The 19,236-nt window shown below is 46.8% G+C and overlaps 1 protein-coding gene across 2 annotated transcripts in view; it reads left to right on the top strand.

The window, feature by feature from the left end:
* The first annotated feature begins 558 nt into the window (after nt 1–558).
* The window catches only part of PTAFR (platelet activating factor receptor), a 28,162-nt gene continuing 9,484 nt past the window's right edge, over nt 559–19,236 (top strand). The window contains exon 1 of one of the 2 annotated variants that reach the window (XM_065927570.1): nt 559–668. The gene's annotated coding sequence lies outside the window, so the exon portion shown is untranslated. Of the gene's footprint in view, nt 669–1,299; nt 1,421–19,236 lie in introns of those variants that run through there. The other variant, XM_065927571.1, reaches the window with a different exon arrangement.

Below are 19,236 nucleotides of genomic sequence, written 5' to 3'. Positions count from 1 at the left end.
ACACGCACACACACACATGTGCGCACACACATGCACCCACACACACGCACACACACACACACACATGCACAGACACACACACACATGCACACACACACCCCACACACACATGTGCACACACACACACACACACGCACGCACCCCCACACACGCACGCACACACACAGGCCCTCTCACTGTCCCAGTCGTCTTTTTCTCTGTCGCTCCCTTGCTTTTTGTCCTCGAATCCCCTCATCCCGCTCACGCTGTCCCTGTCTGTTTACACTTGCCCGCCTCTCTCTGGGCGCCTCTCTCTCTCCATCTCTTAGCCGCCTCTCCCCTGACTCACATTCTCCTTTCTCACTCACGGCTCCTCTCTTGCTCACGCTCGTGTTAGGCGGCGTGTCTCTCCCCGCCCTGACTCTCTCCCGGTGGCCGCTGCCCGCCCCCCACCCTGCCCCTCGTTCTGGGAAAAACCTCCTTGCGGCACCCGGGGCCTGGGTGACCCAACTCGAGGTTCTGTAGTGTGCCCTTTCCGCTGACGGGGCCCTGGGGTCACGGCATTTCCTCCTGGGGGTGACTTGGCAGTGATGCGCGCTGTTTCCTTACTTCTGCAATTGCAGAGAGCACAGAGCCCGCAGCTGCCGATATGCTCAGACCTCGCAGCGGCAGCCACGGCCCCTGGACAGGTAAGGGGGTCCCAGCCCTGGCCTGGCCGGGGGGAGGTGTGTGACAGCGTCCCCAGGAGTTCAGGGTCCTGCCCCAGACTCCGCCTGAGCAAATGTGTGCTTCTGTTTTTAAGGGGCTGCTCTGGCATCTTCCCCAGACCCAGAGGGTCTCATTTAGAAGGAATTCCTCGTGACGAGACATTCCCAGGGAATCTGCTACCCCCTCTGGTTCTCTGAGGTCAAGGCAGCGCTGAAGTGACCTCAGAGACCTCCCTGGGAGGTGGTGGTGGTGGTGAGGAGAGGGGGGCTACCTAGATCTCGGGGGGCTGGACGCTGTCTGCTTTAGTGGCTGTGTGGCCATGGCCATGTCACCACCCTGCTCTCTGTGCCTCAGTTTCCTAAAGTGTCAAATGAGGCTAATGCCGTCTCCCCAGCAGGAAGGTCGGGAGGCAAAGGGTCAGGTACCAGGCTGGGTATCTAGGAATTGACTAGGAGCTGGTTCTCCTGCGGGGATGATGAGGAAGATAACAGGGTTGCTGATACAAGAGTCCTGGCCCACAACCTGTTCCCGCCATCAGGTCGCAGGTGGTAGGGACGGAGCACAGGCTGGGAGCCCCTGTCCTTTGCCGGCAGGTCCGATGTGAGCGTGGGGAACGGAGGCTGCTGCTCAGACTCTTGCTTACTTGTGAAGAACGAGGGAACCTGTAGAGTTGCTTCCCAGAGCATTCAAGCAGCTCTGATTTAACCCTTGACTGAACACACAGCTGTTCCAGGTGCTTGGCGTGTGTGTGTGCGCACACATGCATGTGTGTGCGTGTGTGTATGTGTATGTGTGTGCGCGCATGCATGTGTGTATGTGTGTATGTGTGAGCATGCATGTGTGCGTGTGTGTATGTGTGCATGTGTGCATGTGTGTGTATGTGTGTGTGTGGGTGCGCGTGCTTGTGTGTGCGTGGGCACGCATGCATGTGTGTGCGTGTATGTGTGTGTGCATGCATGTGTGTGTATGTGCACGCGCATGTGTGTGCATGTGTGTGCATGTGTGTGCATGTGTGTGCATGTGTGTGCGCATGCATGTGTGTAGACGCATGCATGTGCGTGTATGTGTGTGTGTGTGCGCGCGCGCGCGTGTGTGTGTGTGTGTGTGTGTGTGTGTGTGTGTGTGTGTGTGCATGTGTGTGTGTGGGGTGGGGGGCGCTAGGGAAACAAAAGAGATGTTCTTGCCTTTCGGTACTGACAACCCAGTGAAGGAAGGAAGCTGCGAAAGAGATGAGACAGCCTGAAGTGGGCAGTGGGGTTTTGGCATCAGCTCTTGCCTATGAGCTGGGACCCTGGGCAACTCGGAGCGTCCCTTCCCTCCTTTGCATATTGGGGTTTAAGTACTGACCTGTGAGTTGGCGGGAGAGGGTGAAGTAAGAGGCTGGTGGGAAAGTGCTTTGTCAATAGTAAGCGGGTGTGAAGACATGAGCCAGTATTACTGCTGGTACCGACGCTGTTATTCTTACCGTAAATGCCTCGTGGAGGAGGATTTGTTTGTTCCTCGTTTTATCCTTACTCTTCACATGGAGTTTGGCAAGTCATACAGTCTTGAGACATGAACTGAATAGGGAATGAGAAAGTAGTGTGTTGTACTGGAAGAGGATGGACAGTGAGTCTGAGGTCCAGCCCTGGTTCCAGCTTGGCTCCTGATTCTGTGGTCACTTGGGGCAAATCCTTTCTCTTCTCTGGGTCTCAGTTTCCCCATCTGTCCAATGAAGGTTTGGGTAAGAAAGCCACAGTCTCGGCAGTGTGTAGGCTAAGTCGCTCAGTCGCGTCCGACTCTTTGCGACCCCATGGACTGTAGCCCATCAGGCTCCTCTGTCCATGGGATTCTCCAGACAAGATTACTGGGATTCTTTATGTCCTTTTATAGAAAGACTTTTATGGAATGCCCTCTTCCTCCCTATCCTAACCCCGCGAACTCGTCCTTGTTGACAAGAAAGGGCTGCTTCTCTTTCCAGTGAAGTCCCTTCTTCCCCGGCCTGGTCTCTGCCTCCCCATGGGTATAGGGGGCACCAGCTGAGCTCCGGCCTGGGAACGCCCCCTTGCGGATCCTGGGAGAAGGTGTCTGGTTTTCAGAGTGGAGCCCGTTCTCAGAAGGGTCTCTGCTGGGTAGCCACGTGTCTGATCAGTAGCTCTTGGGTTCCTTGGTAGCATGGTTGGATGGGAGGGAAGCCTCTGCCATGTCTTCGTGTGTGCATGTGTGCCCGTGGGGTGGACTGGAGAACTGACTCTGGGTATATATTTCCATGTGTGTCTGGAGTGTGACCAACTATGGGAGGACCCGTCCAGCCCAACAGTTCCTAGAAGCAGCAGCATCAACAAAAGCAGCTGAGAGGCTGGCACTCCATTCCTCCCCTGTGTCTTCAGCCAAAGAGAATCCAGAGCCAGTGTGTGTGTGTCTGTAAGATGTCGGGGGAGGAGAATTTGTGGGGGGAAGACTATCACTTAGCCGCCCCTCCCCACCTGTTTATTTCTACAGAAGGGGGAACTTCAGGAGCTAGGTTTGGAGTTGAGCTCAGCTGGCTGATGTGAGAAGAGTGTCAAAAATTTGTGCAGCGCCCTTCACAGTTTGTAAAGTCTGTTTCGATTTTCTAAGTTCTTGACTGTTTACCAAACCCTTTGTCACTCCCAACCTTCCTTTTCACAGCAATGTTTGAGCGTGGTTGGGGGTGGGGTGGGGTGGAGGCCCTTGCAGATGAAGATCCCAAGGTTCAAAGCTAGGGAGAGACTCACTCAAGACGGTTAGGGGCTTGGCTGAGGCCAGAGCCCAGGTCCCCTGATCTTAATTCCTAATCGTGATTCGTGTGTCTCTTCAGCCACCCTTGGTTGCTGCTTCTAACGGAAGAGAGGTGGCTGCTTTGGTTCACGGCTGACTGGTTTGCTCATCCATTCATGCAACAAACATTTTCTGAGGGTGGGGGAGGCGCTCCCAATTACTGACCAATAACCAGGTGTATCAGTTGCTTCATTTTGCACTTCTAGCTACCCTGTGAGGAAGGTTTTATTGTCACCACTTTTTTGCCAATGAAGGAAGAGAGGCTTTGAGGGTTAAAGATCAGCTAGGAAAGAACAAAGCCAGGTGCAGATCGGGGTCTGTGTGACTGCAGGGCCTGTACCCTGTGCCCTACGTTTTCCCTCGGGCCAGGCTGGCCCTGAAGATGTCAGAGCGGTTCCTGGAATAACAGAGGGGTGTGCCCTTGCTGCAGAAGCCCAGAGGAGGAAGCACCTCCCCGCCCTCCTTGCCCTGGGTGACTTCCGGGAGGCAAGGAGTAGGGAGGGTGGCTCACAGACGGATACTATCTACATATCTGGAAGCCAGAAGGAGAGACCCAGGCCATGCTCAGGGTCCCCCAACTCCATGGGGATGTCCGAGGCCAGATGAGTCGAGACAAGCAGAGACTGAGTCTCATCAATGTAATATACATACCTGGGACCAGCTGGACCCCAAGTGAGAGAGAAAACTGGGAAACTTTGATACCCAGGCCACCTCCCACCCGGCATCTCTGGGGCCCTAGACCCTGACCCTACATCTCCCCAGATAAGGAGCTCCATTCATTCACTGATAAACATGCCCAGCATGGTGCTAGCCTCCTTGAACTGGAAACCATGGGGAGCCTAGTGCAGAATTACCCAGAGATCAGGAAACTTGCTCCCTTCCTTTGCCCCTTAACTCCCTCTGCTTCCTGGACAAGAGGTAATGAAACCACTCCATGAGGGAGGAATTTTTGGAGGATATGAGCAGAGGCACAAAGGCATGGGCAGGCCAGGGCACAAGTATCAAGTGCCAGAGGAGGCCAGAATGGGCGGCAACTTGTTTCTTGAGGATTTTAGAGGTTCAACTGCCTTCAGTCTCAACTGACCTCAACATTATGAGGTCAATGTTGATATTATTTCCATTTGATAGATGTGAAAACTAAGTACTCACAGAAGGGCAATGATTAAACTATGGTATTTTACTGGTTCCAGGGAATCTAAGGGCTGGGAGTGGCTGAGGTTGGTGTGAGAGGGTTTGGAAGTGAAGGATGAGGGACAATGTGACTCTGTGTGTGTGTGTGTGTGTGTGTGTGTGTGTGTGTGTGTGTGTGTGTAATGCCCGAGGCCCTATACCCAGGGAGTTCCCAGCCCGGAAGGAAAGCGATATCCACAGTGATATGGGAACCAGAGGTGGTTCCCATACTCCTTCTGGGGTAGAGAAGTATGACTAACAGCCAACATTCATTGAGCTCTTATTGTGGATCAGGAATTTCCTATTCAATCCTTACAACAACCTTATGACATAGGGTTAGAGTTAGTTGTTTTTTTTTTTTTTTTTTAACGGATGAGCAAACAGAGGCTCCTGGAGGTAAAACTAATTGTCTTGGACAAGGATTCAGTTCAGTTCAGTTCAGTCGCTCAGTCATGTCTGACTCTTTCTGACCCCTTGGAATGCAGCACACCACGCCTCCCTGTCCATCACCAACTCCCGGAGCTTGCTCAAACTCATGTCCAACGAGTCAGTGATGCCATCCAACCATCTCATCCTCTGTCATCCCCTTCTCCTGCCTTCAATCTTTCCCAGCTTCAGGATCTTTTCCATTGAGTCAGTTCTGTTCATCAGGTGGCCAAAGTATTGAAGTTTCAGCTTCAGCATCAGTCCTTCCAATGAATATTCAACACTGATTTCCTTTAGGATGGACTGATTGGATCTCCTTGCAGTCCAAGGAACTCTCAAGAGTCTCCTCCAACACCACAGTTCAAAAGCTTCAAGGGTTGGCTGATAGCATTTTGCCAACTGTCCCCAGTTGCCATAAAATGATATGACTGGTTCCCAGAAGTTTTCAGGGTTTTATTTTTTAAAATATATTTCTTATTATTTATTTGGCTGCCCTGGGTCTTAGTTGTGGCATGCGAACTCTTGGTTGCCACATGTGGGATCTACTTCCCTGACCAGGGATCAAACCAGTGCCTCCTGCATTGGGAGAGCAGAATCTTAGCCACTGGACCACCAGAGAGGTCTTCAGGATTAATGATATATCTGGAAGCCTTATCTAAATGGGTTCAAGCTGGGAAGAACTTGGGATGAACTTGATGTGAGCGGTTGCAATGACAGTGGTGCTATTTTGACAAACATTCGATCTGATCTAATTAGCAGATTGTCTGGACTTCCTGTAGATAAAGCGTTTTAGAGCTGTTGGTCATGAGTATCTGAAACTGTGCTACATTATTTACTGAGTCTTTGCACCATGCTGGGAACTATGTGCTTGGAATATTATGAGCTCCATATATAGTGGAAGGACCCGAGACTCAGAGAATGATAAGCTTGACTATGGTCATGAAACCAGGACGTGACCAGAGGCAGAGTTTGAATGGAGGTTTGTCTGATGCCAAAGTTTGTGGTCTTAACCACTGTCCTTTCCCAAATACTTTCTATCCTCTGTCTCACTGGATGCTCACAGAAAGCTCTATAGGGTAGATGTGTTATTGTTCCCATTTTATAGATGAAGTCCAGAGAGGTGAAGTAGTTTTTACTAACAATTAAACAGCTATTCAGTAAAAAAGCTGAGCCATATGATTCCAAGTTAAAAATATACAATGTATTTTCAAATCTGCCATTTCTGAGGCCCATTAAAATTCTTTGTGGTAAAAATATGTAAGATGGATTTACCTTCTTAACAATTTTTAAGTATTGTTAACTATATACACATGTACCGCAGATCTATAGAACTTTTTTGTCTTGCATGATTGAATCTCTGTGCCCAATGAACATCAACTCTCTATTTCTCTCTTCCTCCAGCCCCTGGCAATCAATATTCTACTTTCTGTTTCTATGAGTTTAATTACTTTCAAAACCTCATATAAGTAGGATCATTCAGTCTTTTTTGTGATTGACTTATTTCACTTATTAATATTCTCAAGTGTCATCCATGTTGTAGCACAGGACAGAATTTCTTTCCTTTTACAGGCTGCATAGTATTCCGTTACATGTATGTTAATATTTTACCAGATTTTGTTTATCCCTTTGTCTGTTGATGGACATTTAGATTGCTTCTACCTCCTGGCTATTGTAACTAGTGTTGCTGTGAACATGGGTATACAAATATTTCTTCAAGATCTTGCTTACACTTTTTTTTTAAAAAAAGAAATACATCCAGGAATGAGATGTCTGGGTCATATGGTAGTTCTATTTTTAATATTTTGAAGAGCCTTCATACTAATTTCCATAGTGACTGCATCATCTTATGTTCCCACCAACAGTGAGTGCACAAGTCTTCCAATTTCTCCATATCCTCACTAACACTTGTCATTTTCTGTTTTTAGGATCGAGGCCATCCTAATAGGTGCTATCTCATTGGAGTTTTGATTTGCATTTCCCTGATGATTAGTGATGTGGAGCATCTTTTCATTTGCCTTTTTCCCACATGCGCCTTGACAATATTTAAACAAATTTATTTTATTGAGTTATAGTTGATTTATAATGCTGTGTTGGTTGCTGCTCTACCACACAGTGGTTCAGCTATACACAGGTATATATTCTTTTCCGTCATAGTTTATCACAGGGTACTTTGTTCACTGTCCTCTGTTTCCCTCAGTATATCCCAGGATACTGAATACACTTCCCGTGCTATCCAGTAGGACCTTGTTGTTTATCCATTCTCTGTATAATAATTTGCACCTGCTAACCCCAAACTCCCAACCCCTCTCTCCCCATCTTTTCATATGCTTCTTGGCCTTTTATATCTTTGGAGAAATGTTTCTTCAAGTCCCTTGCCATTTAAAATTTTTGTTGTTGTTGTTGTCGTTATTGAGTTGTAAGAGTTCCTTCTATATTCTGGATATTAACCCCTTACCCTGTATGTTATTTGCAAATATTTTCTACAGTTCTGTAGGTTGTCTTTTACTCTGTTGATTATTTCCTTTGGTATACAGAAGTTTTAAAGTTTGATACCGTTCCGAATGTCTCTTTTTGCTTTTCTTGCTTTCAGTATCGTACCCAAGTAATCACTGCCCATTCCAATGTCATGAAGCTTTCCCTCTATGTTTTCCTCTAGAAGTTTTATACTTTCCAGTCTTATGTTTAGGTTTTTAATCCACTTTGTGTTACTTTTGTATGTGATTTAAGATAAGGGTCCACCTTCCTGCTTTTGCATGTGGATATCCTGTTTTCCAAATATCATTTGTTGAGATTATCTTTCCCTTATTGTGTAGTCTTGGCACCCTTGTCAAAGATCATTTGACCATACACGTGAGCATTCATTTCTGGGCTGTCTATTCTGTTCCATTGTTCTGTATGTCTATCTTTGTGCCGATACCACCCTGTTTTGGTTATTGTATTTTCTAATATGTTTTGAGATCAGGAAGTGTGAGGCCTCCAGCTTTTTTTTTTTTTTTTTATGTGGACCACTTTTAAAGTCTTTATTGAATTTGTTACAATACTGTTTCCGTTTCATGTTTTGGTTTTTGGCCGCCAGGCATGTGGGTTCTTAGCTCCCCGACCAGGGATCGAACCTGTGCCCCCTGCACTGGGGAGCAAAGTCTTAACCACTGGACCGCCAGGGATGTCCCGGCCTCCAGCTTTGTTCTTCTTTCTCAGGACTGTTTTGACTGTTGTGGGTACTTTGAGATTTCTTATGAATTTTAGGATTTTTTTTCTATTTCTACAAAAAATGCCACTGAGATTTTAATAGGGCATTAAATCTGTAGATTGCTTTGGGTAGCATGGACATTTTAAAAATATTAAGTCTTCTGATCCATAAACATGGTGTGTCTTCCCATTTTGTGGAGCACAGGTTCTAGGGTATGTGAGCTTCAGTAGTGGTGGCACGTGGGCTCAGCAGCCGTGGTTCCTGGGCACTAGAGCACCGCCCCAATAGTTGTGGCTCACAGGCTTAGTTGCTTTGAGGCATGTGGAATCTTCATGGACCGGGAATGGAAATCCGAGTCCCCTGGATTGGCAAGCAAATTCTTTACCACTGGAATACCAGGGAAGTCCCCTGGGATTGTTTTCTTAATTTCCTTCTCTCTTAGGCCCATTTTATCTTCTTCTTTTTTTTTTTTAATTTACTTTTTTATTGAAGGATAATTGCTTTACAGAATGTTGTTGTTTTCTGTCAAACCTCAAGATGAATCTGCCATAGGTATACATATATCCCCTCCCTTTTGACCTTCCCTCCCATCTCCCACCCCACCCCACCCCTCTAGACTGATACAGAGTCTTAGGCCCCTTTTAAAATCTTCATTCTACCAACAGGGAGACAGAGACCCAGAGTCACGGAGTGAGTTTAGTGTATGAACCAGGATTTGCTTCCAACTTCACTGCTGCCTGGCAGGAGTGAGATGAATACAGAGCGGACTCTCCTTTCCATGGCCCCATTCAATTCCCCACTTTGGGGAGCAGAAGTAAAAGCAAGGCCCCAGGTCAAAGGCATCTGTTCCTGGGTCCTTGCAGCCTCTGAAGCACCTGCTCTCGGGCCATAGGACAGGTCTGTGAGTGGAGGAGTTGGCCACGGAGTGGTTTGCTTCCAGCAGGGGCCACAGCTTGGCCTGGGAGAGACAGGCTTGGCCTTGGAGTTCAAAATCCTCATTGGCCATTTCCCAGTTGTGTGACTGTGGACAAGTCTGTTTCATTCTCTGACCTCACTTTGTTCCCTGGAAAAATGGGCAAAATTTGTAAAACTCACTTCGTGAGGCTGATTTGAGGAGGAAATATCATGGGTAAGAGGTGTCTGTTCATTGAGTTAGTAAACGTTGCTCAAGGCCCTCAGCTTAGGTGGGTGGCTCCCCCCTCCCCCCTCCCCCACTCCGTGGTCGCATCGTCCCCCACAGAGGATGGCATCCTTGAATCCAGGCGAGAGTGCCCCCTCAGAGCCTGTGGTCCTCCACACTCCCGGGCTTGCAGGCCGGTGAGGAGCTGCTGAGGCATGGAATGTGTGTGAACTTAGATATGACTGATTTTAGCTTATAAATATTTAGATGCTTGTACTCTGGACCCCAAATGGCCCCACAATATTAGGGGCCAGTCTGATTGGTAAACGCAACTTTCCAACCCACAGTCCACACTGGGGAAGTACCCAGCACACACTTCCTGTTGCCCAGATCTCAGTGGTTCCTCCCCTCTGACAGTCCAGCTGAGGACAGGACCCTTTCTCCAGGTCCCCTAGGGGCCAGATTGTTGGCAGACAGATGAGAATAGTACCAGTGGGTGCTGGGACTGAATAGTCTGCAGGGCAGAGGGTGAGAGATACAGATGGTAGAATTTTTCTTGTCTCCATGAATATTTATACTCTCTTGGCCCAGCTTCAGCTAAATGCTGGGCCTGAGCTTGCTGCCTGGACTTGATCCATCAGGGTGGCCCTGCCCGCATGTTAAGTTAAGTGGTTCAGAGTCGCCTCCTTCTCCCTCTAAATGCTCATTCCCTTCCTGAGTTGTTGAAAGCTTTGTTGGCGTTAGTCCAATGCTGTGTCTGGAGCTGGCAGGAAAGGCAATATGTGGGTTAGAGACTCTGAGGTCACTGGTGATGCACAGTCCCCTCCCCCTGTCTCCAAGTGATGGGGCCAACAGTGAGAGAAAGTCCTGGCTGTTTGCGGCAACCTTGTATGCTTATCTTTGGAACTTTTGTTAGGGTTATAAGATTGTGCGGATGAAGAAATCCAGGCTCAGAGAGGTAAAGTCACTTGCCCAAGGTCACACAGAAAGCAAATGGCAGACTCAGGTAACAACCCAGGTCTTTTTGACTTCAGAGGCCTTTTCCCCAATCTGCTATGTCTCCCCCAGGAAGACTGGACACCTCTTGGTCATGCCAGTTTCCTCTGAATAATCATCAGGGCATGGTCATTCCTGCATTCAGTCCCCAGTATCTGACACTGAGAATGAAGAGATTAAAAAGATCTAGTATCTAACCTTAAGAAGCTCTCAGCTTGGTGAGGAAACAGCCACAGAAATCAATATTTACAACATGTTATGAGGAGGAACGTGCTCAGTACCATGGCAACCCAGGGAAGGTGGCAACTCGTTCTGTTTGGGGCGATCAGAGAAGGCATTCCAAAGGAAGCCCTCTTTAGATTAGGTCTTCAAAGATGAGTAAGATTTTGCTGGGTCAAGCGATAGGCCAAAGGCATTCTCAGTAGGGGCCATGGCACGTGTGAGGGTGCTGGGGACTGAGGAGAAATCGTTTTTAGAGAAGGAGCCAGAAGGTCAGTGTGGGGACTTCCTTGGTGTTTCAGTGGTTAAGAATCTGCCTTGCAATGCAGGGGACGCCGGTTCGATCCCTGGTTGGGAAACTAAGATTCCATAGAGCCATGGAATCAACTAAGCCCTCTGATTGCAACGACTGAGGCTGTGCAATGCGACTAGAGAGTCTGTGCATCACAACGGAGGATCCCATAAGGCACAGCGAAGATCCCGCGTGCTGCAACTAAGACCTGATTCAGCCAAGTTAGAAAAAAAAAAATTCAGTGTGATTAGAGTAGAGGGCAAGGGGTAGTAAAGGCTGGTGATAGACGAGGTGGGAAAGGAGCTTGCACTTGGTCCTGGGCAGGGCGGAGCCATGGTAGATTACAACAGGCAAATATGTGGCTGGCAGTGTACTGAGGCATAGTACTGCTCAAAATTCAGTGTGCGTATGATTCACTGGGCAATCTTGTTAAAATAGATGCTGTAACAGCAGGTCTGGTGTAGAGTCAGCTTCTGCATGTCTAACCAAGCTCACAGGTGATGCTAATGCTGCTGGTGCAAGGACCACAATTTGCATCATGAGGTTGTAGAGGGTTCACCCTGCCTTCTCTGGAGGCTGCTCTCAGGGGCCGGCAGTCACTGTGCTGTTTAGTTCCTGGAGAGATAGGCCTCCACCATCTTCTTGGGTCCGCCCTCTTTCAGCTCTCATCTCAAAGAGATGATCTTGTTCGTTGCAAGATATTTGCTTACTAGACAGATGTTTATCAAGCTCTTCCCCTGGGGACTTCCCTGGTGGTTCAGTGGCTAAGACTGTTGAGCTCCCAATGCAGGGGGCCCAAGTTCCATCCCTAGTCAGGGAACTAGATCCCACATGCCACAGCTAAAAAAATAGATAAAAATAAAAGCTCCCCTTTGGCCAAGTTTGTGCTGGGTGCTGGGATAGAGAGAGGAATTGGAAATGCTACTTTCTGGTCCATGTCACCACCGTCTCTTGCCTCTGAAATAGTTTCTCTGCTTCCATTCTTGTTCTCCACCATCTATTCTCTGTCCAGCAGCCACAGAGAGTCAGATTATGCTGCCTATCTGCTTGACATCATCCAGCAGTCCTCCAGTGCGTGTAGAATAAAACCCTAACTTCGTACTGTGGCATAAGAGAGATTTGGGGTCTGTTGCCCTCTGATCTCATCCTTGTTGTTGTTCAGTTGCTAAGTTATGTTTGATTCTTTGCAACCCCATGGACTGTGGCATGCCAGGCTTCACTAGTGTCCTTCACTAACTCCAGGAGTTTGCTCATACTCACGTCCATTGAGTCAGTGATGCCATCCAACCATCTAATCCTCTGTCGTCCCCTTCTCCTGCCTTCAACCTTTCCCAGCATCAGGGTCTTTTCCAGTGAGTCAGCTCTTCGCGTCAGGTGGTCAAAGTATTGGAGCTTCAGCTTCAGCATTAGTACTTCCAGTAAATATTGATTTCAATCCTAAAGGGTTGATTTCCTTTAGGACTGACTAGTTTGATTTCCTTGCAGTCCAAGGTACTCTCAAGAGTCTTCTCCAGCACCACAATTTGAAAGCATCAATTCTTCAGCGCTCAGCCTTCTTTATTAGTCCAACTTTCACATCTGTACATGACTACTGGAAAACCCTGGGACATTATGGACCTTTGTTGGCAAAGTGATGGACCTTTGACTATATGGACCTTTATTGGCAAAGTGATGCTTCTGCTTTTTAATATGCTGTCTAGATTTGTTACAGCTTTCCTTCCAGGGAGCAAGCATCTTTTAATTTCATGGCTGCAGTCACTGTCCACAGTGATTTTGGAGCCCAAGAAAATAAAATCTGTCACTGTTTCCACTTATTTCCCCTTCTATTTGCCATGAAGTGATGGGACTGGAGGCCATGATCTTAGTTTTTTGAATGTTGAGTTTTAAGCCATCTTTTTCACTCTCCTCTTTCACCTTCATCAAGAGGCTCTTTAGTTCCTCTTCACTTTCTTCCATAAGGGTGGTGTCATCTGCATATCTGAGGTTATTGATAATTCTCCTGGCAACCTTGACTCCAGCTTGTGCTTCATCCAGACTGGCATTTCACATGATGTACTCTGCATATAAATTAAATAAGCAAGGTGGCAATATTCAACCTTGATGTACTCCTTTCCCAATTTTTAACCAGTCTGTTAGTCCATGTCTGATTCTAACTGTTGCTTCTTGACTTGAATACAGGCTTTTCAGGAGACAGGTAAGGTGGTCTGCTATTTCCATCTCATGAAGAATTTTCCACAGTTTGCTGTGATCCACACAGTCAAAAGTTTTCACATAGTCGATGAAGCAAAATAGATATTTTTCTGGAATTCCCTTGCTTTCTCTATGATCCAGAAAATGTTGGCAGTTTGATCTCTAGTTCCTTTGCCTTTTCTAAACCCAGTTTGTACATCTCAAAGTTCTTGGTTTACATACTGTTGAAGCCTAGCTTGAAGGATTCTGAAATTACCTTGATAGCATGTGAAATGAGCACAATTTTAATGGTAGTCTGAACATTCCTTGGCATTGCCCTTCTTTGGGATTGAAATGAAAACTAACCTTTTCCAGTCCTGTAGCCATTGCTGAGTTTTCCAAATTTGCTGGCGTATTGAGTGCAGCACTTTCACAGCATCATCTTTCAGGATTTCAAATAGCTCAAATGGAATTCCATCACCTCCACTAGCTTTGTAGTAATGCTTGCTAAGGCCCACTTGACTTCACACTCTGGATTTAGGTGAGTGACCACACCAAAATCATTATCCAGGTTATTAAGACTTTTTTGTATAGTTCTTCTGTGTATTCTTGCCACTTCTTCTTAATCTCTTCTGTTTTTGTTAGGTCCTTACTGTTTCTGTCCTTTATTGTGCCCATCCTTGCCTGAAATGTTCCCTTGATATTTCCAATTTTCTTGAAGAGATTTCTAGTCTTTCCCATTCTATCCTACTCTTCTCATTTCTCTGGAGACACTGACCTTTCAGTTCTTTGAAACTGACACCTTTATTTTCAGCTTAGAGTACGATGAATTTATTCCCACTGCAGGCCTTTTGCATGTGATACCCTATGCCTGGAATACACTTCTTCATCTACATTTTCTCTTGACTTGTTGCTTCTCACTTTTTAGATGTTAGCCATGAGAAGATACAGGTTTTGTAGGACCCTAAAATTTATACAATTTGGGGGCCCTTCTTTAAATGGAAGATACCAAATTATAAATATACAATTAGGAACAAGGCCTAGGAAGGGACCTTGAAGTTTATGCTTCATTGGCTTCGCAGTAGATCTGCCTTTGGTTTCATTTATATGTCACCTCCTCTGAGAAGCCTTCCCTGGTTACTCTATTTTAAGCAGCCCCCATCCAATAATCATCATGTCATACTTTTTATTTCTTTTGTTGAATACATCACAAGTTGAAATTACCTTGTTTTTTTTTTATCTGTTTACTTGTTTTTGTCTGTTTTCCATGGCTTGAGTATAGCTCGTCAAGACCAGGAATCTTGCCTGTTTTATCCCCACAGTGTCCGCAGCATAGTGCTGGGCACCCAGTTGGGTGTCAGGTGAATGAATGGACATGGTCTTGGTCCTCTGGGAGCTATGGCCCAGTGCTGGAAGGACGCACACAGGCAATTTCAGTTAGTTTTGGGAGCCCAGGGGATGGGCACTTAGTCAGGCCTGGGGGGAGAGGGAAGGGTATGAGAGGCTCAGGGAGGTTTAGGAAAAACTACCTGGAGGAACGGAGGCCTTAAAGGATGACCAGTATCAACCAGGCAGAGAGAGCGAGGGAAGCACCAATGAAGGTGTGGATGGATGAGTTCCAGACCCAGAGGAGACTTGACCCGTTACATTTTGGGTGATTTCAAGGGTTCTGTTGATGCGAAGGGACTTCTGCGCACCATATTCGGGAGGAGGGTCAAGGGAGTGGAAGTCACCTGGGGACCTGCAACCGGATGGGAAGCAGCAGAAGTAGCAAGAATCTGGGTGGTGGGTCCTGGAGGCACCAAGGACAGGGCTCCGAGCAAAGGCAGGGTTTCCGCCTGAGGCTCCCACACTGATTCTGGCCCTGTGTCTGGAAGAAAAAGGCATACTTCTGCTCGGCCTCCTGCGGGGCCGTGTGGACTAGGGAGGATCTGGGGTCGGACAGACCCAAGTACACGTTGTCACAGGTTGGGTTCATGGGAAGATGCTTCTCACATGAGATTAGCCCACAGGTGTGTTTTTCCTGGAACATTTTTAAGCAAAACTGAGATATTGTATAATCCTACCTATAAATTCTTTTTGTTGTTCAGTTGCTAAGTTGTGTCAGACTCTCTGTGACTGCATGGACTGCAGCATGGACTTCCCTGTCCTTCATTATCTCCCGGAGTTTGCTCAAACTCATGTCCATTGAATTGGTGATGCCATCCAACCATCTCATCTTCTGCTTCCTCCTTCTCCTCCTGTCCTCAATCTTTCCCAGCATCAGTGTCTTTTCCTGAATTGGCTCTTTGCAGAAATACTTTAGCTTGTGTATGTAACAGATAAGGAATTAAAATCTAAAACTAGAGACTTCCCTAGTGGTCCAGTAATTAGGACTACAAACTTCCACTGTAGTGGGTGTGGGTTCAATCCATGGTTGGTGACCTAAGATCCTGCATGCTGGGCAGTGAGGCAAAAAAAAAAAAAAAAAAAAAAAAAATCTAAAAATATATAACCAATATATCAAAATTACAACCTCACAAAATTGGCATCAATTTCTTTCCTTTTTTTTGGCTGTGCTGTGTAGTTTGAGGGATCTTAGTTCCCTGACCAGTGTGAAATCCTAACCACTGGACTGTCAGGGAATTCCCAGCATCAATTTCTTAATTCCATCTAATACTTTGTGTTGGAGTTCTCCTAGTTGTCTAGCAAATATTTTTTCACAGTTTGTTTAAATCAGGGTACACACAAGGCCCACACACAGCATTTATTTGCTCAGCTCAGATTCTTGAATGAGAATTTGACATTCCACTTCCTTGCCTCTCATTCACTCCTCAACTCGTGCTTAGGAAACTGCTCTCCCTCTGATCATGCAGGATAGATTTCCAAGTGGCCCCGTGCAATGTTTACTTTTGTGTCTGCACTGTACTGGATCTTGTGATCCAGTGGATGTGGCTTTTCACACCGTTGACCACTTTTCCCACACTCTAAAAACTTTCTTCGTGTGAGGACTCCAGTGTGGTGCTCCCCTGGTCCTTCTCCTATCTCTTGACCATCCTGTCCCTACCCCCTTCCTAGGTTTTCCCTCCTCCTCTGACTTCTCTTTTAACGTTGGGCTCTTCAGGATCCTTCTGGAGGTTTCTTAGGCGCTCTACCTGTGACACATCCCCCATGGAATTCCTCCTCCCTACCCCCACACTCTTTCTCTTCAGTGTCATCTCTGTGAAGACAGACACTACCCATATCTAATCATCTGGGTCAGAAACCTGGCCACTCGTGTCTCCTCCCTTTCTCTCAACCACTGTCCCTTGCATCTCTAAGTTCTGTCCATTCTACCTCCAAATCATTCTCACAGCCATCCATTTCCCTATGATCTGCCATGGTCCAAGCCTCCTCCAGCCCACTGGACAATTGCAGTGATCTTTTTCTCCATCTCTCTGCCTCTGACCTGAAGCCCTCCAGTCTGTTCTGTACACAACAGTCAAATGGATGTGAGTTGGACCATGAAGAATACTGAGCACCAAAGGACTGATGCTTTCAAACTGTGGTGCTGGAGAAGACTCTTGAGAGGCTCTTGGACTGCCAGGAGATCAAGTCAGTCAATCCTAAAGGAAATCAACCTTGAACATTCATTAGAAGAAGTGATGCTGAAGCTGAAGCTCCAGTACTTTGGATACCTGATATGAAGAGCCGACTCATTGGAAAAGACCCTGATTCTAGGAAAGATTGAGGGCAGGAGGAGAAGGGGGCGACAGAGGATGAGATGATTGGATAACATCACTGACTGGATGGATGTGAATTTGAGCAAACTCCAGGAGATAGTAAAGGACAGGGGAGCCTGGTGTGCCGCAGCCCATGGGATGGCGGAGTCACACAAGACTTAGTGACTGAACAGGAACACAATGCTGAAAGTCATCTTCCATAAACACGAAATGCTACACACTTCAATGACTCCCTGTTTCCTACAGAATCAAGCAAAACTCCTTTAGCCTAAAATTCAAGACCCCACTTCAGTAGACTGATGATGCTTACTTTATAAGTCCTGTCTCTCTGCGCCACCACCCCATCCCCTTAGTGAAAAGTGAAAGTGAAAGTCACTCAGTTGTGTCCGACTCTTTGCGACCCCATGGACTATACAGTCCGTGGAATTCTCCAGGCCAGAATACTGGAGTGGGTAGCCTTTCCCTTCTCCAGTTTTAGCCAAACCAATCTTCTCAAGTTCCCCGAGAAGAAGGCACATTCTCTACTTTCTTCCAGGTCTCTTCCTCTCTCCCAGCTGCATCAGGCTAACTCTTTCTCTTCCTTCAGCCGAAGCAGGAGCTGTTCTGGACCCTCGAGTCTGGGCCATGGGCACCACTCAGAATGACCCCGACATCTAGAACCTCCACTATAACACTTGTTCAGTTGAGAAGTTGTGTCCGACTCCTTGTGACCCCATGGACTGCAGAGCGCCAGGCTTCCCTGTCCTTCAGTTATCACTTACCCACTTCTGCATCTCTCTCTTGAAAATGGTCTGTTAGTCCCCGAGGACAGAGACAAGGTCTCTTTTCCGAGGTCTCAGGCCTCTGCCCAGCCGTGAGCCTGTCCAGTGAGGGTGTGAGTGACCGAATGAGTGAGCAGCGCTATCAGGTGGCGTGCCCCGTTCACACGGTGAGATTATTTTTTAAAGAATCGATTTAGTGCCCAAAAAACCCCACCCCACACCTAAATCCATGATGAACAAAGTACCAAAATTTTCAATGAAGTCTGGGTAATAGTGCCAGGCAGGGCCATGTTGGAGTCTGAGGCAAAAGGAAGAGTCAGTAATACGGATTTGAATTCTTTAAAATTGCACTAAAATGTTGTTTATCTGGATTACTGAGCTTTTTGGTGCTCCCTTAAATTTTGCACCCAGGTGGACACCTCACAAACTTTACTCTAACTCTGATCTGGGAGGGAAGACTTCCTCAACAGGCCTGGACAGGCGTGATACAGGGGTCAGTGCTCAGTGGAGTGTCCTGGGTGGAGTCCTTTGCCTGGAGAAAGATCATTTTGGAGTTTTCCTTACCCCATTGAACTGGAGCCTAAACCCAAGAAGAGGAAGGCACTTGGTTGGGGAGAGGGGTTGGGGGCGGGCGGTGGTTAGGGATGCAGCTTCCTTAAAAACCCAAGGTGAGCACCACACACCGCCCAGTCCAGCCGTGGGCTGCCTCCCTGCCTCTCAAACCCCAGGAACAGGGTCCGCTAAGGCATGAGGGTTTTGTCCAGCAGGAAAAAGAAACAAGGGCAGACCCAGATGAAGGGGCCTCTCAGGCTCACCAGAAATGAGAGGAAGGAGGAGGAGCTGACATGATGGAGCACTGATTTTCAAATTTTCTAGTTTCAGGATCTCTTTATATTCTTCAAAATTATTGAGGGCTCCAGGGAACTTTTGTTTACATGGGTTATATCTCCCAATGTTTACTCTATTCAAAAGCAAAAATGACATTCTAAAACATTTTGTTTTTAAATATGAAACCAATAATAAACTCAGTTCATGTTAACATAAATCATGGTTTTAGTAGAAAGTAACTAAAGTTTTCAAAACGTAAACAATTTAGGGAGAAGAGTAGTGTTAATTCACATTTTTCTTTTCCGATCTCTTTAATGTTGGGTTCAATGGAAGACAGCTGGGTTCTCACGGCCACTTTCTCATTCAATCTATTGTGATAACACTGTTTGGGTTGAAGCATATGAAGAAAGTCTGCCCTCCCACAGTCGTTCATTTGTAAAGGGAGAAATATTTTAATGGATTTTTTCAGACTAATTGATGACATTCTGTTTTAAAAAATTATTTATTTATTTATTAGCTTTTTGACTGCACTGGATCTTTGTTGCTGTGAGTGGACTTTCTCTAGTTGCAGTGCGTGAGCGTCTCCTTGCAGTGGCTTCTCTCTAGTCGCAGAGCACCGGCTCTAGGGCATTGCTCTGTAGTTGGTGGCGCACGTGTTTAGTTGCTGTGGAGATCTTCCCAAACCAGGAGCCACACCTGTGTCTCTTGCATCGGCAGGTGGATTCTTAACCAGTGGACCACCAGGGAAGCCCCCTGTCATCTGTTAGCACATATATTGGTCTCTCTTGCCTTTTGAATCTTTTACCTCTGCGTAATTTGGAAACATCATATTTTCCTCTTTTGGAAAACAGTGGTTCACTGAGATATATAGGTCTTCCAAGTATTGACCTTTCATTATA

The sequence above is a fragment of the Muntiacus reevesi genome, chromosome 3 (assembly GCF_963930625.1).
Source record: "Muntiacus reevesi chromosome 3, mMunRee1.1, whole genome shotgun sequence".
NCBI lineage: Eukaryota > Metazoa > Chordata > Mammalia > Artiodactyla > Cervidae > Muntiacus > Muntiacus reevesi.
This window is presented reverse-complemented; position numbering and strand designations above follow the sequence as displayed.